This window comes from Solea senegalensis, linkage group LG9 (genome assembly GCF_019176455.1).
Source record: "Solea senegalensis isolate Sse05_10M linkage group LG9, IFAPA_SoseM_1, whole genome shotgun sequence".
Taxonomy (NCBI): domain Eukaryota; kingdom Metazoa; phylum Chordata; class Actinopteri; order Pleuronectiformes; family Soleidae; genus Solea; species Solea senegalensis.
Window position 1 is genome coordinate 17,741,792 of NC_058029.1, and position 7,297 is coordinate 17,749,088.

The window sequence follows — 7,297 nt, forward strand, 5'->3', positions numbered from 1 at the left end:
GAAAATAGAGAGGATTCGGGGGGGGGAAGTGTGGGAGCACGAGTCGAAGCGAGAAAAAGTGACTGAGAGCATAAGGGGCGACATTCATTTTTAATCGAGAGGAAAAGTCTCCTTCACCACAAGGAGAAAGGCAGATTTATGAGGCCTTTTCACTTACAGCCACCTGAGCAGACGCACATAATACAACTCAGACATGCCTTTACATGTTCCCCCTCAGCCCAAATCTAACACACACACATACTGTATCTCGACAGCTTCAGTCAACAACAAATTGTGTTTGGTCTGCTTGGCTTTGTGTATGCATCAATGGACTGCTCACTGAAATTGTACCAAACCCATGAGGGAGTATTTGGATTATAGTTTTCCTTCAAAATAATCAGACTTAAATCCTCCTTTTAAACTCTAATACTTTAATTCTAATTACTCCGCACGGGCTTCAGTGAGCTGAAGACTTTAGGGAAGAAAGAGGGAGACTCTGTGGGGCACAAAGGCAGATAGACAGAAGCAGAAAGAGAGGGGAAAATAAAGAAACAAAGAACATAACTAAGAAAAAGAGTTCTAAAGGGAAACAGTTAAAAAAAAGTTAGGAGGAAGGATAGCAGGCCTGTTTTACTCAACGCTATATCACTGATGACTGGCTTTTAAATACTTCAAGTGCAGACAAGCTTTCAGTAAAGTAAAGGCATTTACACAAGTACACAAGGTACAAAAAGAAGTAATACATTAACACCTCGGTTAAGTCACAGACAGTCACAGTCAAAAGGGGAGAAAGGATGTGTGTGTTGTTTACTCTACTGAGTAATAACATCTATATGTTGTGGTTAAAAGGGTACATTTGCATTTGCTGTATGTGCTGCTGCATGTGTTCCCATTTGGTTTACTTCATTTATTTATTTACTTTTCTTTTGTTTGAATGAACTAAATGTGTCTCAGATAATGAGAAAACATAGCGTATGTTTCTCACCTTTACAGCTGTCTGTCGTGTGTCTTTTAGCAAAAAAGATTTAAGTGGTTCCTCCAAGTATTGCCGACCTTTAACACAGACAGCTGCTCAGCAGGATCTAGTACCACATGTTGACATGACTTGGTTTCTACTTCAAAAACAATTTATGTTTCTCTTTTTAAGGCTCGGGAAATACTTGCTGCCACATTTCTGCCTGTAATGGACTACGGCGATGTCTTATTTATGCATGCACCGGCCCAGGTATTGCATATTGAGTACATACATTCTGTATACAATGCCTCCCTTCACTTCATCACAAACTATAAAGCTCTGACTCATCACTGTGTGGAAACCCGTCAAAGGTCTCATTGGTACAACGTCTGCTTCCCCATTACCTATGTGCATATTTTCACTATAACATTGATGGACACTACTCATTGCACTCCCAGGACCTTTACACACTCTCCGTCTGCAGTGTATGTACAGAATGTGGAAAGAAAGGCATTCCGGTATATTGTGCTCCCTCGGACTGAAGAAACCCAGAGAATCTAGTTTCTCTGGATCATTTTACATTCATTCTAAAGGACTTGGTTTGTCACTGCTTTTATGTTTCTGTCGATAATGTCTGTTATTGTAATTTGGATGAGTTTTCTTTGTTGATGTGTGTGTTTGTTGACGCTGCCTCTTGGCCATCCTTGGAAAAGAGATTTGCAATCTCAAAGGGATTATAAATAAAGGTTAAATGAATAAAAAAAACACTAAACTGACCAACAGTCCAGGGGGATTCCAGTTCAAATCAGATATAAGGATAAAGAAATGCAGTGAAGATGTTCCATGTCCCCACAGGGCTCTCTCTCTCTCTCTCTTGCTCTCCGCCTTGGTCATCCTGCTTCCAATGCTGAGGAGATACACAGCACACAGAACCACAGAAGTTAAAAAAAAGTGCAGAGACAGGGAGTAAAGGAGGAAGCACACACAAATGAGAAATGCACTCTCTTACACACACACACACACACACACACACGTATATACAGACACATTGGGCCCTATTTCAAGATGCTGTCAGCAGGGGGACAGAGGCTAGAGGAAACACAGGATGAATTCTCCTCTGCCTCATTCCATCACACTGCCATGACACCCCTATTTACTTCCCCCATCTATCTCCACACTGACTGTCTCCCACTGTGTGTGTGCAGCCGCTGAAGTGTGTGCGCGAGCATACGGGCGAGTGTGTGCTGCTGCTTGCATGCGCATGTCTGCACATGTGCAAGCTTAAGTGTATCCGTGCATTCACAGTGACGGAGTGAGGTGAGGTGGACAAAGTATATTGTGGTCAACGGTGCTAGACCATGCTGTGCAGCCCCATGAGCGTTTGACAGGGTCACTGCTTTTGTTTAGGTGGTTGAAAAAACAGACACACACTCTCACAGGAGGGACTCTGGAAGATTTTGTCTTGAAAGTTTACAGTGGTGCCAGTCCCGAGGTTTCCCAAGTAATCTCTGCAACTGATTCTCCTCTAACTCGATTTGGGGATTTTTCTTTTTCTTTTCTCTGTCATCTTCAGATACACAATCATTCCTCTCCCCTTGTCGTCACCAGGTGGCTCTGCTTCGCAGGCACATATGTCCTCCTGCAATGATAAGAGAATGGTTTTCATTGAGGGGAACACAAGTATTCTGTCCCATTCCCAAACCTCATTTTGGCTCTGAGAGAAATGGTCCTTTTCTTTTTGTCTCTCACACACACACACACACACACACACGTCCTCGTGCACTCAAATGCACACAAACGGCCCCTAACCTGCTGTCCTTCTACTCCCCAGGGATGTCATGATTCATTTTTCATTTTATGTTATTGCTCGTGTCATGCCCATTAACAAGTTTTCAAATTTGAATAGCACAAAAATGTGAACGACCATATTCTTAAAATATGTCACATCCAAATCACATCTCCTTAATTAACATCGTCAATCAGCGTTTATTGAACACAAGGCTCATACAGTCAATTCCTACTGTCTAATTACTTTTTTCTACATGTCATTTTTAAACTTAGTAATAATTGAATTGAGAATTCATACGTACACGTGAGTGGTATTTGCAAAGTCTATCAGCATGTTCTCTCGCATCAACCTTCATATTCATATTACTCTTTTCTGTTAAACAGAGATTTAATATTAGCAGTGTACGTGTGCCGTAACTCAAATGTGGAAGAATAAATGAAAGGTAAAGAATATATATAGTGCAGCAAAAATCTAGAAAATACTTTGATTTGCTCATAACAGCAATATTCTCACTCCCCTCTGTTCTATATGAGGTTGCCATGAATTATGCATTTTCACTTGAACACACAGCGTTCTTCATCCTAACTTTTCCTTGTCTGTGCACAAGAGCACAAATATTATGCATGAAGACATACAGTACATTTTCTCTTGGCGTTATTGTTTGCATCTATAAACTGAAAGAGTGTATTGTATTGGATAGTGTCATGAATTTTCTATACCGTCTATAGTTAGCCTTACTAATGAATAAAATCAAGCTGCACTAGTGAGATGCCCTCATATGCAGTCATTCATTAAAGCTCCCTGTGACACAAAGAGACACGTCTTCATATTTGTTTAAATCCAGCAGAATAGCTCCAAAACTCTTCATGTAATCATAGTTTATTTGACATCAGCAAACAGTTCATGCAGCATTCACGTTCTTTCTCCTCCTGGTTTACAGCTCTTAGCCTATTGTGTCACACGATTAATGTTATTAGTGTCTGTATTTTTCTTCCTGTGAATACACCGAAATACCCTCTCTAAATGCGAGTGTGTGAAAAATCCTGTCTGCGAAGGCTTCTGTTTTCATCATTAAATATTCATTAACACATGATATTCAGCTACCTCAAGGACATACCGTATGTATGAATTTTGAAAAGTGCTTACTCACTGTAATGTGGCTTCAGCTGTAACTCCTGCTGGGTTTGCAGCAGTTCATTTGATGTATTTTACTCTCTGCTCATCATGACAGCCTGGAGTCAAAATGGTTGCTCTTATGACAAGGCTTACAACACGATGGCACACATGTGTTGTGCATCGTTAGATGTGTGGGCACGCTGTGGGATGTTCAGGAGTGGCCACTGGCAAAAATAACTTGCATATCACTAACTGTGTGATATTCAGAGGTTGATGGCTGTATTTTATTCTCTGTGTGAGGATGTGTGCTTTTGACAGTCTGCTGATGGGCTACACCTTTTTCCAGACAGCCCACCCTCTTGCATCGTCTCGACAGAGCAGTGGAGTCCTCCTCAGCATGGTAAACAATGCACACTGAGACAAAAGCAGAGACGCACATACACAAACACACACAGACAGGGTGAGGGTGGGGGATTATACAGCTATTCTTCTAAGGACTCTGCATTGAGCTCCAGTCATTTGGACTGCCTGACTGTGACATGTTAACCCTTACAACACAGAGCATTTAGGCTGCTTTTTCCCCATTACTATGTTAAAACGTATACTGAGGCTATAAGAATGTGCAGTATAGAGTGTCTTATATCCTTTTTTCAACACAACCTCTCAGCAATCTGATGAAATGATATAATTCCTTTTGAATTTAACCAACTATATAAACACACCTGAGCAAAAATTGTTGACTGTCAGACAAAACCAGAGACCAAGCAGTTTGAAATTGTAGAAAACATAATAATAATGATGATGAAAATAATAATAACTTTCCAGGCGGATTTTTATATCAAGGCATGCCATTCCACAAAAGTCTCTCAAAAGTCAATCTATGCAATGTCTATGAAAAAAATAAATAAAAAATACAAAGGGGCAATTTACCAAGGGTGCGTCATGAGCACTAAGGGTTAATGCCTAACCCAACAACAATGCAAGTCTAGATTGTCGTATTTTTAAAACAGTTACAACATCATTGTCATTGTCAGTTCTTAATCCCAGTGCCAACTCAACGAAGCAAATACAGAGATGATAAAAACAAAGGCATTTCAACAACAGTGGTGAATAAATATAAATGTGTGCAAAAGAGCTGAAGAAGCACTGTGCAGACTAGAGGTATCTAGTGTGGGTGTGTGTGTGGGTGTGTGTGTGTGTACATGTTTGTTGCCTCTTTTAGTACATGGGCCCCAACCACCGGCTGTAATGAGGCAGAAACTCACCTCACACAACAGAGGCCCTGGCTGAAGTTGTCACTCATATGTGAGCTGTGGTTAAGGTTAGGCCTTAGAAGTTTGTTTATGCTTCTGCCATCTGGCAGGCGCTTCAGGAGCATCCAACCTGAGCCAGCAGGTTCAAAGACAGCCATCAATACAATGTTTTTAACACACACACACAACACACACACACTCACACATGTTTGCACTTCATTCATAGTGAGGACCCTCATAGACATAATGCATTCCCTAGCCTACAGGGGTCAAACTCAAGGCCCGCGGACCACATCCAGCCCACCATGCAATTGTATCCGGCCCACAAGATAACATGTTATATCTTTCCAGCTTTTTTTCTACTGACTCACGGATTAGTACCTCACCAGTAAAATAAAGAAACAAATTAAAGGTGGACTTTGAAAACACAGAGTCAGAAACATGGGGGGGTGGCATTATAAGGGGACTGAGCCCCTCATTTGTATTTGGCTTCCTCTCTTTTAGCTTCATACAGCTAGTAAAAATGATCGAGTAAAGCAAAATATTGGCTAAATTACTTGTGACTACAGGACTGTTTGAGCTGTTCTCCTGAAATACAGCGGAGGAAATGTGGCAAGACAGATGGAAATTATTTGTTCAGAGGTTTTTGTTGTTTGACTTCACCTGGCCCTCGACTTGGACACAGTTTTTAATTTTGGCCCCCTCTGTTATTGAGTTTGACACCCCTGCCCTAGCACCTTTCCCTAACCTTAACCATCACAACTAAGTGCCTAACCCTAGCCTTTACCTTAGACCTAACCTAAACACAATTCTAACCCTAACACCCAAAAGGCCCTTTAAAGATGTGAGAACCAGCCAAAATGTCCTCACTCCATATGGTTTATACGAGTTTTGGTCCTCACAATGCCACAAATACAAGAACACACACCGGTTTGCATAGCTTTTCTACCAGCTGATGCCTAACCCTAACCAAATCCTAATCACAATACAGATCTTAGCCCTAAACTTAACCAGTTCCTCAGAAATGAGTTTCTGCCTCATTAGGCCCAGGTTTTGGTCTCCATGAGGACTACTGGTCTTGACAAGATCAGTGTTTATGCCTCAAGAAAAGGTGCAGAAGAGGAAACACACACAATCCATATTTAACAAGGAGCTTTGTTATATGTTAGCCCATAGCAAAAGCTTACATTCCGAAGGCAAGGTCAGAAAATACTACTTAACAATACAAACACAACAGGATAGGATAAGTCAGAGAGGCACCATCCAGAAATAATAAATTAGCTTGCTGCCCACTCCAACCACCACCTCTACTGTCCCACATGCTAAAAAAAAAGCTCAGTCGGGGCCCGTGCACAAAGCTTAAGGGTGGTTAGTTATTTTCAGAAGCAATAATTAGCATCCACAGTGTCTCTCCGGCTCCGCAAATAACATCTTGTATGACAACTATTAAAAAAACATTACAGTGAGTGAGCTTGAATAGCTTATTAGTTAAACCACTTAGACATAGCTATTTAAATTATAATATATGAATTTCAGCACCAGGGATGAAGGAGAGCGGATGAAACGGGCAGCAGATCCCAATGACAACTAGTATACACAGTGACAGGAAAATAGAAATGATATGTGGGAAAAATGTGATGTTTTTTCAATCTTTTAATGTTTGTGTATTTTGTGCAACAAATTGAGACCAGTTGAAATAAAGTTTGTTGTTGTTGTTATTGTTATTATTAATGGCTGTTTCTATATAATTTATTAAAAACAGAATCATTTGTTGAATGATGTCACTGCAACCAGAAATGAATGAGACTATGATTGAAGCGTGCAACAGAGTAGTCTTCCCGACTCAAACTTCATTTGTTAACTTCAGGGGGAAATGACCCAGTTGAATAAACAATATTTCACTGGTGTAAATGTAATCACATTGAGGTCTGCTGAATTCCCTGATTGAGATGATTGACTCTCACCTGCTTTGTTGCATTGGCCTAAAAGTTTACACGTACATTTGAGTTCTTCTATAAGACATTATACCATGATACAGCGCCTGAGAGGGAGACAGCGCTGACACTGTGAAAGAGCTGCTCATTTGTCTTCAGGTTGATGTGTATAGACCTACAGGATGCTGACAGACACTCTTCTTGTTATAACGGCCATACAAACATTACACATCGATCACTGTCAGGATCAAGCAACACTTGTACTGTTACC